Here is a 15,835-nt window from a genome sequence, read left to right as displayed (position 1 = left end):
AAATGACTCACTATGTAACTGTTATTCTAGTGGAATTTCCTCTCTAGAAGAGATTCTAGAGAGCATAATTTTTTAGAACTGTGAAAATTTAAAGCAGTTGTCTCACAAAAAGTTGATTGAGTTTCTGAATTTTATTGAGACATGTGATCACAAATTACTGTCAATGCTGTAGGAGTTAACATTTCTTTTTGTTCAAGCACTTTTTAGGTCTTATCAAAGAGTTGTGCTGGTTAAAAATGGCAATTACCTGAAAGCAAGCCAGCCTGTTGCCAAACCATCCAACTACATTTTGCTTTAGTTTGCATATGACAGGAAATCCAAGGGCAATGAATGGTGTTTTCTTGATACAATTTGGTATGTAATAAAGTTGTTATTTCTTTGCTCCAAATTATATATACTACACATATCCTGCTACACTGAAGACGAACTCTAAGACTATGACATTTGAGGAAGATTTTTCAGTATCATTTTGATGAAAAGACATTTTGTAAATAGTATTTGAAGGTGAATTTGATGACACGTGAAGGCATATTAAAGACCAACAGCTTGTGGAAGTATTTGTGTGGATTTTTGAGAATTTACAGTCACAGTCTCTTTTGGCAACTTGCTAGGTATACATTATTCAGTTTTCTACCCATTATATTTTACTCTTTGTTTTGTTATACTAGGTTTAGTAAGAGTTGCTAGAATGTTAGAAGAGATACTTTCTTTTCCCTTTTGAAGTGGTGTTTGCTACTTGGTAAATGGTGTCAGCCTGAGTAGATAAACCGTCATGTATGACCTATGTAACTTGTGCCCCAGCAAAACTATTCCTGTGGCTTCATCTGAGACTTAGCAGATGTATATGTAGCTTTTCAAATGGAGGATTAAAAATAATTGGTAACAAATGTCATGCAGAGATTTTTTTTATTATTTATTCATTTTGGTAACATAACTGAGAACTGATTTTTCTTTTTAATGCTCTTGTTTTCATCTTGATTATGTTCCATCAGACAACCTAATTGATGAGAAGCTTATTTCTGGAATAACTACTTAGCTCAAGAACAGCATATGATAGTTCACAGTCTGTTTTTAGTAGTATATTTTCTGTGGCTAAGAGTGAAGTCTTACTTTGAAACGTCCTTGAGTTTTGCACTTGAACTTGACAGTTCGTTCAGTGTTATCAGTTTTGTCCTTTCACTGTCTCTGTGGTGGCTACCTTGTAGCCTTATTTGGTAAAAGCTTTGTTTCTACTGTTCCTGCAGTAGTTATAATTTGTGCCCTGTCAGGCTTTGTTGGTTTATGGGGTTTTTTTGCTGCCAGATGAAATATTGTTTCTTTTAACAGACACTGGCAGACACTTGAAAATTTCAGAATTCTTGGACAACTTGGCTAAAAGAGGAACTTTTTAAACTTCCTGAAACAGTAGTCAAGGAAGTTGGTCAGTCTTTTAGAGTATGTGTGCCTCAGAGAAAAAAACTAAGAAAGAAAAGGATCAGGACATTAGAATTTATCCACTGCTTTATCTGGTAATTTGAAATTTAATCTGTATAAATGATGACCGTACTAGAAATATTTTTTCATGCAGCAGCATTGTAACAGCTGTAGCAAAATGAAGGCCAAGTATTTTTCCTCAGACAGTGAACTGAGAGGCTAAAATTGAAAGAAGGACAAACAATGGTGGGACTATTATTACAAATTATCCTCTGCCTTATAGAAGATACTGGGGAAAAAAAGTATTTCCCAGCTTCAAGAACCTATGCAAAATGATTTTGGAGAAACCACTTATGAGCATCAGTTTAAAAGACATTCCTTTTTTTCCAGTCTCTCTTTGTTCTGTAAAAAAATTTGAACACACAGCAGAATTAATTAATAATTTACTTACAGTCTCGGTAGTTCAGTATAGGCTTTCCTAATCTGAACTACTAGCGGACTAAAATTCTACTCTTTAATGTAAATGTACCATTCTGTAGTCTGAGCAACATTCAGGGTTTTAATGCATTTTCAGTTATAGACCATCAATACTCAAATTACAAAGAAAAATTGTATTTTAAGGATTTTGTTGCCATCGATATCCACATCTGTTAAGAAGGCATGATTTCTTTCCCCTTTGTATTTATTGGTACTTGTCATCAACAAATAGTTCTGGTTTCTACCATAGATGCTTAGAGCATCTTCTGAGCTCTTTCTTCATAATCTTAAAATAATTATTCTAAAGTGACATCTTTACCTCTGATTCTAATGAGGGCCAGATGATAATTTAAAGAAAGGAGATTGTTCTGTCAGATGATTTTAATGAAGCTGAACTTAGACAAGTCTGTTAGCAGCTCATTTCCACTCCCTTGCTCACCTTAAGGGCTTCAGGCCATCACTGTGAAGCAAAAGTCCATCTGCTCTCAAAGTACTCCCCAAACTGTATATTACAGAGAACACAGTTTTTGGATGTGCAGTCATAGGAAAAACCACAAATGGAAATGGTACAAAATCCACACCTGCAGCCATTCAAAAACACATGGAGTATGTTTCCCTCAAAGTTAAAGCAAAACAGAACACAAAGTTAAAATGCATAATGTTTTATATTACTGTATATGGTTTTAATTTATAGGGATTAGTTTATGTTCATCTGACTTGAAGTACTGTAAAAAGAGAACTAAGAGTGCATTTATTTGAGTGATTACATTGTTGCATATTCAAATAAACACACTACCTTGTACAATTATAATTTTGTTATTGCTAAACTAAATGTCTTTGCACATACCTCACTGAAGACCAAGTATATGCCCACTTTGGCTTAAAAAAGAAAGTTGCCTTTGAATTATGCAAGTACAGAAGAAAGAGTCTGAAAAATTTCTCTACTGTTTAAAATGTGACATTTATCATGGATAGATTTCTTAGCAAATGCGTTTGTATTTAATGTGTCCTTCTGGACATAGTGCAATCAGAAGGAAGCAAGCTGCTCTACTGATCACATTCTCTCCCCATTCAGCCTCTCTCCTGTTTATTCTTGTTTGGTGTATTCTACTCCAGAGAATTCCCCAGTCACTGTACCATGTAGCCCATATAACTTCCATCTATCCATTCCACCTTTAATTGGTTCTTAGATTTGAGCATCACTGTAAATGGAGAGGACTATTTTTTTAGTGTAAAGGCCCCAAGATTTCTGTATCTTTCTTTTGGAACATGGACTCTATCTTCATTATGCATACATTTAAGTTCTTTGGGTTTTCTATGTATCCATAAAATGTCCATAAAAACTGTTAAAAAAGGGGAACTGAATTTTCAACCAGGGATTTATTAATGGGAATAAAGTTGAAGTCTATGGGAACTGTAAACTTTTTTTTTTTTTTTTTTTGCAAACTTCTTACAAAGTCTTAAGGGACATTCAATAAATAAAAAGAAAATTTGATATTTTCTGATTACACAGGAAGAGGATTGAGTTTTAAGAAACCCAGTCAGAGTATTTCTGATCTGTGTTTTATTCAGCCAAATACTTTGTTGATTTGCCATGTTGGTTTCATTTTCAGTTTAATTTAAAGATGATAAACTGAGCTATTAAATAAAATTTCTATATTTTATATTATTCAGATATTTCAAGTTTAGGAGAACTTTCAGCAAATTTTCATCTCGTAATTTAGGAATGAGTTCTTTGACTTCTCCCTAAGAGAGACTGCCTCTATCCATAGGTTGTATAGGGCAGTGGTCTCCAAATTTTTTTGATAGTACATCCCTATTGGTAAAATATTTTTGAACATACACCCCTAATATATGTATATTTCTAAATTCTATAAATCTACTACTGTATATATCATGTCTGTGATCTCTATATCATCTACATTATAAACCATAAACAAAATAGAAAGTAAAATGGATAAGATAAAGATAAGTAAACTCTGTTTTGAAAATTTATTTTATTTATTAATGGTACAAAACATATTTTTTCCAGCATCCAGATAGATTGTCTTGCACACTGTCTGGGGTAAGCACACCCTGCTTTGGAAACTGCTGGTATAGATAACCAGGGGAGACCAGCTTCATAGCATAAGCTGTAATATTACCTTTTACAGTTGGTATGGTCCTTCATGTCTCTCTTACTTATCATTTGATTATATTAAATGCAACCTGTTATGTTAGATGCATGCCATGGTTTAACCCCAGCCAGCAGCCAAGCCCCACACAACCAGTTGCTCAGTCCCCCACAAGCAGGACTGGGAAGAGAATCATAGGGGTAAAAACTAGAAACCTTATGGGTTGAAATAAAGACAGTTTAATAGGAAAAGCAAAAGCCACACAAACAAGGAAAGCAAAACAAGGAATTAATTCACTGCTTCCTGTGGGCAGGCAGGTGTTCAACCATCTCCAGGAGAGCAGAACCCCATCATGCACAAAGGTTACTTGGGAACAACCTTAATCACTCCAAACCTCTCTCCCTTCCTCCTTCTTCCCCCTTCTTTATATAGTGAGCATGATGTTATATGGTCTGGAATACCCCTTTGGTCATTGGGGGTCACCTGTCCTAGCTGTCCCTCCTCCTAACCTCCCATGCACCCCCAACTTCCTTGACAGCATAGCAGTACAAAAAGCAGAAAAGGCCTTGCCTCTGTGTAAGCCCTGCTTAGCCATAACAAAAACATCTCTGTATTATTGACCCTGTGTTCAGCACAAATCCAAAACTCAGCCTCATACTAGCCACTCCATCCCAGCCAAAACCAGCACAATGCTATATGTGTAGTTGCTAGAACACCTCTTTCTATCTAATTAGAGTTACATAGAAAGCCTGTCATGGTAAGGGGGGAAAGGGATTTTTTTTTTTTTTGTACTTGCACACATTTCAGCAGACAGGGCTGGGTACAACACTACGGTGTGAAGCTTGTCAGTGAGGTTGTGCACAACTCAGGGGAGTTGGGTGCATGGTTAAATTCCTTGGAAATGGACATGAGCAGGCAGAGCGTTGACTGTATTTTAGGTTTACTCAGCTTGTGCAACAATTTATACACCTATTGTGTGTTGTTATAAGAACCGTCATGAGTGGTGAAGTTGTGTGGTTTTTTATGGATTTCCAACTGTACGTTCTCTACCGAGTAACCTTTATCCTTCCTACTCACAAGCAGTGACTCTGCTCCTTTCCTCCTTCAGAACTCCAGGATTTGAGTCTCTTGCATTTCACTGGTCTCCGATGATCTAATTTATTACTCAAACTCTGAATAATATCCTCCCCAGTCCTCATATTCTGTCAACTCCCTAGAAAACTTTCCAATTGCTTGTGATGCAACCAGTGCCAGAAAATCATAGATAGCCTATGTTTTTCATGTTTTTTAACTATTCCAGGGTGGTCTGGATTATGAACTATTATTTTTTAATGAATATCCACTTGAAAGAGTCTATTCCTACTTTATTCTTCTTGTAAACTTTTTCACACCAAAATGAGCACTGTGGTAATGTTACAGTAATCAGAGAGCAGTCCCTTGATGTTTGGAAATTTTTGTGATGACTGTAGTTTTTGTGGCTTTTTCTATTCTAAACGTAAATCTGTTATTGGAGGATGTCTTGTGGTATGGCAGCATGCAGTGGATCAGTGTTTATAGACCATTTGGATCTAAGTTTGGGAGTTCATCTCAGTCACCAAATCAGACTGAGGTACCTCAGTCAGGAGCCTAGTAGCTGGTGATAAGACACATGAGAAATGCCATCTATGTGGCAGGTTGGCCTGTGGACGTCCCAAATGGCCTGCTGGGTAAGCTTCTCTTCCCTGAGAGAGTAGGAAACCTCAGGTAGCAACATTCTCAACTTATATGGCTTAAGAAGGTATTAAATGTGATGAATTTCAGCAGTTCTGGTTTAACCCCAGCTAGCAACCAATTACCACGCAGCCACTCACTCCCTCCCTCACCAGCAGGATCAGGGAGAGTATTGGAAGGGTAAAAGATGGAAAACTTATGGGTTGAGATGAAGACAGTTTAATAGGGAAAGCGAAAGCTGTGCACACAAGTGAAATAAAACAAGAAGTTAATTCACTGCTTCGCATGGGCAGGCAGGTACTCAGCTGTCTCCAGGAGATCGGGGCCCTATCACACATAATGGTTACTTGGGAAGACAAACACCATCACTCTGAAGGTCCCCCGACTTCCTCCTTCTTCCCTCCACTTTAAATACTGAGCATGATGTCACATGATACGGAATATGCTTTTGGTCAGTTTGGGTCACCTGTCCCAGCTGTGTCTCTTCCCAGTTTTCTATGCAACCTCAGTCTTCTTGCCAGTGTGAAAGTACGAAAAGCAAAAAAGGCCTTGGCTTTGTGTAAGCACTGATCAGCAGTAACAAAACCATCTCTGTATTATCAACAGTGTGTTCAGCAGAAATCCAAAACATAGTCCCATACTAGCTACTGTGAAGCCAAAACCAGCACATCAGCCTAAATATCTATTATTCAGTTGCCAGAAATGGTGAGGGTGCTGATGTCCCTAGCCAGTGTCAACTTGCTGCTTCTGTGGTCTTCAGAGCCTTTGCATGGCAGAGGCATACCCAATCACTGAAATGTTTCTCAGAACATTTTCCTATTTTGTCTGATGGTAATCAAGTAGTTAGATGTCTAGGAGCAGCTCTCTTCTCTGTCTTACACTACTGGGTGTTACTCCATGCAAGAGTCCAGTACATTTTTGGAAACAGCCTAATAGGAGAATGGTGTCAGAGCAGAGAATCAGTGACTTCATCAGATTATAACAGTGCATGAGCAATGACAGCCTAGTGTCATTATGGTCAAGTTACTAATCAATCCTGTTGCCCTTTAAGGTGGGTAATGCTACTCAGCTAACACCTGAAGGAAAAGTAGTCTGGAAGGATCCTGTAGCAATAAAGATGCCTGCTCTTCGTTGCTACCTGTCCTTCTGTTGAATTCTTGTTTTACTGAAAATGAGTATGTTACAACATTAACTAATATTTGTTAGTATTACACATGCTAAGGCACATAAAACATTATACAAAAAAAGTAAGTCTTGAAAGCCCTGGTAATATAGGAAGAGTTAGTTTTCATCAGACGCTGGGGACCTTGATTTCAGTGTTCCCACTTTCACAGTGGCAATAAGTTATTCAGGACTGCTTAAATTAATACCTATGAAGTCCTTATACTGCAGCAAGGTATTTTGCAATCTATTTGTTTTGTATTCTGCAGAAAATTGTTTTAAAGAGGTGTGCTAATTTGTTACACTTTCAAAGCCAGCTTTCCCTAGTTGCTTTATTTCAGTTGCATTTGTCTTGCACAAAGAGGAAAATTAATATCAATACACCAGAAATCTGAAGAAATGTCTGAAGTAGCTTTTCTGTATGCGTTAGCATAATTATCAGGGGTCTGATGTTGGCCATTTATAATGCATGATTTCCTGATAAACAGTAACCGGGTGGGTTGGGGTTTTTTCTTAGTATTCTGATTCTAAGCCTAACTGTGGTGTTATACGCAGTATATCAGGGCGAGCTCTAATAAAATAATATATTTACCAACTATGATTAGGGTAGGAGTGAGTCAGATGACTCCTTAACACTCTGTCTCCTTGCCTGTAAAAATAGTGTCTGAATCACCTCTGATACGGAGAATCTTAGAAGCAGATTAAGCAAAGAGGGACTGAGCATCATGCCTCTTAGTGAGTCAGAATCCTCCTGTCAATCATTTTGCAACTACCATACTTTTTTCTATACCTTTTCTATACTGAGTAACCACAGCTTTAGGCCATTTTCCATGCCAGAGCATGCATTTTATTTTTCTGATAGCATTTGAATATTCTAAGACTGTTTTTCAGCCTCCCTGTTCTTTCCACATTGTAACTGGGAGGTTTTTTGGCAGCTGTTGGTCAGATGATGCTATTTCAGTCACCCATACACAGGCCTATGGTTGCATTTTACATGTCTGAGGATAGCTGGCCTATCACATGAGTTTGGAAGGATGTGATACAGGTCCTGTGAGACTCCCATCCCCTTGAAACCTACAATGAGGTATGGGGCCATACAGATGTCTCTTGGTTGACTTTGTGTACCTCTTCAAGTTGCCAACACAATTTTTCTTCCTGAGGTGTTTTAAAGTACTGAGTTTAAAACTGAGGAAGACAGGTGAGTAGTACAGTGAAATTATCTTGTCCGTCTTTGTTCTGGATTTCTTGCTGATCATGATGCTCACTCAACAAATATATATTTCTGTAAATTGTATTGCAGCCTTGTTCTTTACGATGGAACTTGTTCCCCAGTTGTCAGTATTGGGATCTCCCATAGTTGGCACTGTATTCTCCATTACAGAATGAATACTCTGCTGTTGGTATTGTTTTATATTGGAAAACTGAGGCATAGTGGGATGTACACGTAGACTGAGATGGCTAAAATGTTAGCATGTATGTTGAAACTTATGTTAGAGGCAATGGAGATTTAGAAATTTGGTCAACTTGCTATAAATACAGACACAGAGAACTAAGGCAATACGTGTTTGATTCTGTTTTTCCTTGTGTGGGATCTCACAGCTTTCCATTCTCAATGAAGACAGCATCCCTCCTCCTTTTTCCTAAGTGAACAGTTATTCTTTTCTAGTGTATACCTAACTTGTTATGCTAACTGCACCTTATTTACAGTGAATTGATACTACCATTAAGTGATGATAATAATTAGACAGCCTTTCAGCAGGTCACATAAAGCTCAGTTACTAATGGAGATTAATGATCCTCCCAGAAGTTCAGCCTGAACTTACCAGCTGAGTTAGAGAATGACTTTTAAATTGAAAGTTTGCTGTTGGGAGATATGAAATGTAAAATTCCTGAAGATGTACGTGATCTGAGGTTGCGATGCATTCTTCTACTTGATAATTTCCGTATAGTATTGCATTAAGTAGCATCACAGACATTCCTTCAATTAGAATTTAAGATATTTACATGGTTTGACTCTACCAAGTTCAATCATAAGACTAGGATCAAGCTAACAACAGTGCTTTGAATCCAGTCCTCAAAGCTACCTGCATTTTTCTCCAAGTCTTTGTGTATCATAGAATGGCTTAGGCTGGAAGGGACCTTAAAGACTGTTTAGTTCCATTCCCCTGCAGGGACACTTTCCGCTAGACCAGGTTGCTCAAAGCCCCATCCAACCTGGCCTTGAACACTTCCAGGGATGGGGCATCCACAGGTTCTCTGAGTAGCCTGTTCCAGTGTCTCACCACTCTCACAGTGAAGAATTTCTTGCTAATATCTAGTCTAAACCTACTCTCAGTTTGAGGCTGTTCCCTCTTGCTCTGTCACTACATGCCCTTGTAAAAAGGCCTCTCCATCTTTCTTGTAGGCTCCCTTTAGGAAGTGGAAGGCTGTGATTAGGTCATCCTGAAGCCTTTTCTTCTCAAGGCTCAATTCCAGTTTGATCTCTTAGGTCCTTCCTGTTTAGGGGACCCCAGAGCTGGATGCAGTACTCCAAGTGGGGTCTCACAAGAGAGAAGTAGGGGGGAGTAATCACATCCCTCAACCTGCTGGCTGTGGTTCTTTTGATGCAGCCCAGGACACAATTGGCTTTCTGGGCTGTGAGAGGACATTGCCAGCTCATGTCCAGCCTCTCATCCACCTCAGAGTCCCTCTTGGTTGCCCCGACCCAGGTGCAGCACCTTACACTTGGTCTTGTTAAACCTCGTGAGATTACCATGGGCCATGTGATTTTTCTTCAGTAAGGATTTTTTGATGATCAAAGATTAAAAGTAGAATTGATCAGGGGAATAAAAAAAGTATGAAAAGATGGGAATTACTTTTGAAAGTGTTCAGTCATGGTTCAGCAAGAAAGAAGGAAGACATAATTTTGTAAAGATGAGTGGGATACAGTGAGATCACTGATGACAAGTGGAAGGTGAGAAAATAGTGATAAGTATAAACTAAAAGTTATTAAATATAGAAAGTTGGTAGAGATAGCTAAAGAATTCACAGAAAAATATTTCAGGGTAAACATTAAATATTGTATGAGAAGAAATCCAGTAGTGGGTATGGAAGATAAGACAGATATATTTATAAAATTACTAGAATAAAAGCAGAAGGATTCAGTAGCTGTTTGCTTTGTGTGTAGAACCAATCTGTCTAACATATGTGCATTATACAGAAATGCCTGATTATTTTCTGGAATGTTAGTAACTAGAAATATTGGTTAGAGATGGTTTAAAGTAGACATAGATATCATCTAGTACATGAGAACTGTTAAATTCAAGGTAGTGATCCTAACAAAGGGGCTGAAAGGATGAAATTTCATGCTTTGTGAAAAGGATAATATGTTCTTTCCTCTCCTTTAAAAAGATAAATCCATGTTGGATCAACAAAAACTAGATTTCTAAAATGTTTATCAATTTCACACACTGCAAGATGTATCTAAGTAGTCTTCTGTTTACGTTACTTAGCCTTTGAAGTAAAGGAAACTAGAATCTCAACCTCAGAAATGTTTAGTCCATCTCAGAAAGGGCCCAGGTGTGGTATGTCCTCAGAAATTGGTGAGCAAACGCTGTGTTACACCACTGGCAAAAGATTGAGTCTAAGACTCTTTCCTCCTTAATTGTTTTGCCTGGATTCCTCACACTGAAATTGGGTATTTCATCTGTTGTGTCATAATATGAGAGATGCAACTGTAGGACATTTTACATTCTCCCTTAAGCAATAAATTTTTAAAAGCACCATATCCTCATAATGTGTGGAAGTTTAGGGTGCTCTCTACAGAAAAAAAATCCAAAAAACATTCAAAGACTCAAGTATCCTTGTTAGTAGTTTCTAGATAAAGAAGAGGATCAATATAATATAAAGGAAGGTGTGTACATGTGTCGTGTACAGACATCTCCTTACTCTGGGATTTCTAGACGCAACCTGCTGCACTGGTGTTCTTTACAGGGTCAGGTATAATTGTGGTTGGGATAGAGCAGAGTAAAGATGGTTGTCATAACTTGAATGTGATTCAATCTCTTGCTCAAGAGTTCATTATTGAGTTCATCCTTTGACTCTGATGTTTGCTTATGTCTTTAGTGTTAACACTCCTGAAATGTCATGTGCACTCAATTGCAAACCAGCAAAATGACTCCTGAAATGCAGCTTAGCATTAATACTGTTTTGTGTGAGTGTAAGATGTTAATAATAAGTGGTTATATGTATTCCTGAGAAATGTCATTGTTCTGCATTTTTACCCCGGTGTTGTTTTTTAAAAAAATAATGCTGACAGTGCAAATGTAAGAAAATAATTTTGCATACAGAAAACAATATTTATACACAGAAAAACTTGATAGTATTTTAGAAATGTTAAACTTCTTTCAGGACTGTTCTTTGTGGCTAACTCTCTTGATTTTCTCTGAGCCTGCTACTGGAGCCCTTGCTATCAGATTTATTTTTTAAAATTATGTTTTGTTATTGCAATAGAATGTTTATGTTAAAAGTTGTCAAAATACAAACATTAGGATGAATTCAGAGGTGAATATAGAGATATAATACTACTAAGGCTACTTAAAGATTTCTTTTTCTCTTTACTTCCCTAAGCACAAGTTTGTAATATCAAGGTTGTCTTAATGTTACTAAAATAACCAAATACTGAATTTTTTTAATTTGCCACATCTTTACCTAACACTTCTGAGTTACAACCACGAATCTGAAGAGAAATTAATTTAGGATGAATCAATTAGAAAGTTAAGGGACAACAGGTAAGATGGAGGGAAGAGTCTAAACTGGAGGATAGCATTGTTAGTGTAGTTCATGCCTCTGTGCCTTTTGTGAGTTATTGTAGAGTTTCTGCAATTAGAAAGAACTAAGTTTAGAGCGACTGCACAGACCTATATGTGGCACCTCTGGTTTTCAACTTTTACCTAAAATCTGTGGTGTTTAGAAGCACTGTATTTACAAGAGTGTTGCTTCCCCTCAGTGAATGCCATCCTCACTTTCCTGTGAAAATTTATGTTGGGTAAAACTGTGTACTAGTCCCTGCACTTTTGTTGTACTAAGTAACAGGATGGATGAAAGATGCCCTAGCAGCTGTGGGGCATGTAGTAATGCTGGATAACTGTAGTACTCATAGACAAAATTAATCTGCTCTTTGTGATGCATCCAATGGAAATACTGTAATATAAATGAGCAGTTCAGGGTTTTCCTTGGAGAGCCTGTTGACGTAATTGTGAATAGTGTTACACTTGAATAGCTGATAGCATGTAAGTAGAAAAGGCAAAGAGTGGTGAGGGAAAGTGGGACAGAAACTCTTGTGTTCCCTAAGGTGTAAAAGAAAAGGAATTTGGAGAGTCAGATGAGGAACATTTCAAAACACTTTCTTAACTTTCTCAAACACTGTTACAGGAAGGGAGTTTCCATCCATCCTAAGGGCTTGTTTGGGTAAGCATGGGCTATTTATTAGGAATTAGGAGGATTTAGGTGCTTGGAATTTGTTTTGTTACACATTGTTTTGATTATATGAAACCATTTGGACTTGATTAAATTAATTTATCTGGAGCTGTTCAAGGTTGTTTGAGTATTGAAAACAAATTAGATTATGTAATTACATGGACAAAGTGTGTATCAGTGGTTTCTTAGCTGTTTTGCTGATGATTTCATGCCCTGTTCTTGTGTTTCCAACCTGTAACTGTGGCAGCTTTATTGGGATTCATCTTGCAAATGTTCTTTTTCTGTGCCTTGAGTCTCTCAGAGACTCTCTGTGGGGGCTTCTTGATGCGCCTTCTCTGCTTGGCTCATTTCAAACAGCGATACCCACCAAGCTGTGCCAGACTGAAAAGAGCTAAGGCTTTTGGGTGCCAGAGAAATCAAAGCTTGCCAATTAAACTCCCAATAATGGAAAGAATACTTAACATGTTTGTATTTTTTTAATACTGTCTCCACATTTCTAAGGGATGTATGTTCATTTATGGTAAAAAATAATTAAGTTTGTTCAGTCATATGTTGGCTGTTCCTTAAGAGACCATTGAGAGACTTAGCTTACGGCAGACCTAAATGAGGAATGTGTTGCTTTTCTTAGGTCCATTAATACTTTCTTTGCTTTATCTGTAAGATACCCACACAGGAACTGAAATTTCTTCTCATCTTATGTGACCTATCTTCACATTTTTGTCAGGCTCTAAGAAGCTAGAGGGTTTTGTACCATAATGGGTGTTTGGGTATTTTTATTTCCTTTTTTTTTTTCCTTTTCACAGGAAATGGCAACAGCCAAGTGAGAGCCAGTGCACTTTGTCTGAATGCTGGTTGTGAACATATGAGCAAACCCAGCATCTTCTAATGGTCTCTCTCAGAACATGGGTCTGTTTTTTGTCGGGAATGTCCCCTATGCCTCTGGCAGTATTCTGCTGTTCTGTTTAAGTCCTTTAACCTCAATGACAAGACAAAACAAAGCAAAATCTCACGTCAGAGGTTGAGCTGTTCAAACATACCCTGGCTTTGTATTCTGTTCCTATCTTAAATGGTCCTTTCCCCAGGGCTCCTTGATCTTTACTAAACTGAGGTTCCCAGACGCTTGTCAAGAAAAAGTAGAGTTTCCTTCCTTTGCTTTTTTGGAGGCTTACCCTCCTCCAGCTCACTTTTCTCAATTGGTCTGTGTGTAATTCCAGCTCTAGTGAAGTTGTGTGCCTGTGATTTCCAGCACCAGTTATGTAGCCCCTTCTCCTGGCCATAAACTACCTGAGGAAATAACACAAGAAGTGAGTGTGCTGCTTACGTCTATTTAAAATTAGCAGAAATTTTATTTCAGTGTGAGTGATGTTTGTTTGTTTGGGGGGGGGGTGTTGTATTTTGGTTAGCTTTTTGATTTTTTTTTTAAAGTTCTTGTAATATTTGCCATTTGAAATTGTCCAGTTTAGCCTGGAGATTACATCCTATTTGTTTTTACATGGCTGAATTTAAATTACAGTTGTATATTTCAGAATTTAAAATTTTTATTACAGAATTTTATATTCTCAGAATAGATTTCATGTATTCGCATTGAAAGTTCATTCCTCATACAGGCCAGACCTTCAAGAGATGTAAATCAGTATCAGTTGACTGAGTGATTTGTACCACGTGTTAATGTGGGCAGCTTGGAATTTTTATTTCCTGTTATGTGTAAATATTGAGGCATTAAAAATTCTTTCATATTTACCTCATACTAGACCTTTTAGAGTTATTTGTTTCCACTTATTTGCACAAGTTATTTGTGTGAATATCCACACAACTGTTTACCAGTTGTGAAAAGGGAATGAACACACTCTTTTCTATTGGTATCTTCCTTCTCAGTATTTTTAGTACAAACTTTTTGCTTTAAGCAAAGCTTTTCACATGTCCATTGATTCAATACCCAGTGGACTACTGCAGGAGAGGAGTGCCTGAAGAGTGCCCTGTAATGCAGAGGCCTTCTAGGTACCACCTGCTTTATAGGAACAGGAGGTCAGAAGAAACTAATTTATTTTTGGTGGAAATACTGGGTATATTTTTGTTGTTTAAAAATATATATTTTGCATGTTACCTTGTTACCTTGAGGCTGGAGAGGGCGAGAAGAAAATCTATGGGTTAGACTTCTTGCACTCAATGAATTTCACAGGGAGACTATTTCTGTTTGCCTCTGTTTCAATGCACTTCATTCAAACACCAAACTGCTCCCCTCTTAATGCTATTTTGCACTGTTTCATTATGTGATGTTACTTTTGCAGAAAAAACACCTTAGTGTTCAACCTTGCTCAGGCACATCTTTAAAAGTACTGAAATTCTTTTTATGTTATCTCCACTACAGCACATCCGCTTGTTTGTGGCTGCTCAGGAAGAAATGGTACCAGAGAGAGAATGAGAGAGAGAGCTGTCATGCTTTAGTTACTTCGGGGGTTGACCCTCCTTCATTTGCCCTGAAGTAACAGCAGTTCTGTAAGGACATCTTTTATACACTTAGATAAAGTCCCAACATGGATTGGGACCCAAAAAAGTGAGACTTGCGCTGGCGTGGACAGTCTTCCAGCATCAACAAGGCCTGCTAGCACAGTCCTACAGCTTGAAGTATTTTCAGTCAGTTTATATGAATTTAAAATACGAGATAAGAGAAGAAAAATATTAAATATACATTTGCAGAGCACACTGGAAAAACACTTCTGACTGTTTACATTTGTTCGTGGCCTTATCTGGCAATCAGGCACCATCTGTGACGGGCCAGGTTGATTGTGCTGTTTCTTGAGCACACTTCCTGGGCCAAGGGAATTACGCAGCTAGTTTGGAACTCCTTGGGCTGCTGAGCGTCTTACTTTGTCTTCTTGTGACACACAACACACAGGTTCCTTTTCCAATACTGACCTTCTATGGTATTCACACTAGTAATAGTCTATGGTTGTCCAGAGGTAACAGCACTTGGAATAATGAGTGCTAGGTTCTTAATTACCTTGCATTATCTACAGTTTCTCATTTTTGTGATAATTCACTATAGACCGAGCAATACCAATCCAGCAAAATGCCATGATTACTGTAAATATTTTAATTAATTTATTCTCAAAAGTCAGACTTTATCTAAATCTGACAAATGGATACTCTATATTATTTCTCAAGTAATATTTGATTTCTGAAAAAAAGACCTTACTTCGTCATGAACAAAAACTTATGATATTTTTCCTGTTGCTTTCACATCATTTAGTTTTTGAAAATGCTGACAACTCAGCTAGATTGTGATTCATTATAAAGTCCTACATCATATTTTTAGAAAGTACTGAACCATGCCTGTTACTGTTTGTATCTCTGAGTTAAGAAATAGTTTTCATTTGATGTTGACATTTTTTATGTTTCATCTCATAATTTATATTGGTGTAGATGTGCAAGTGCTAGCTGGCACAGAAGTAATTACCCTTGTCTTTATATTGGAGTCTTTATATTTTAGTACTTTGGAATTT

At 37.5% G+C, this 15,835-nt stretch overlaps 1 protein-coding gene across 9 annotated transcripts in view; it reads left to right on the top strand.

The window, feature by feature from the left end:
* LTBP1 (latent transforming growth factor beta binding protein 1) overlaps positions 1 to 15,835 on the top strand; it is a 192,850-nt gene that overhangs the window by 71,688 nt on the left and 105,327 nt on the right. The window lies entirely within an intron of this gene.

Source organism: Corapipo altera, unplaced genomic scaffold (assembly GCF_003945725.1).
Source record: "Corapipo altera isolate COAL_440 unplaced genomic scaffold, ASM394572v1 48b, whole genome shotgun sequence".
Classification (NCBI taxonomy): domain Eukaryota; kingdom Metazoa; phylum Chordata; class Aves; order Passeriformes; family Pipridae; genus Corapipo; species Corapipo altera.
This window is presented reverse-complemented; position numbering and strand designations above follow the sequence as displayed.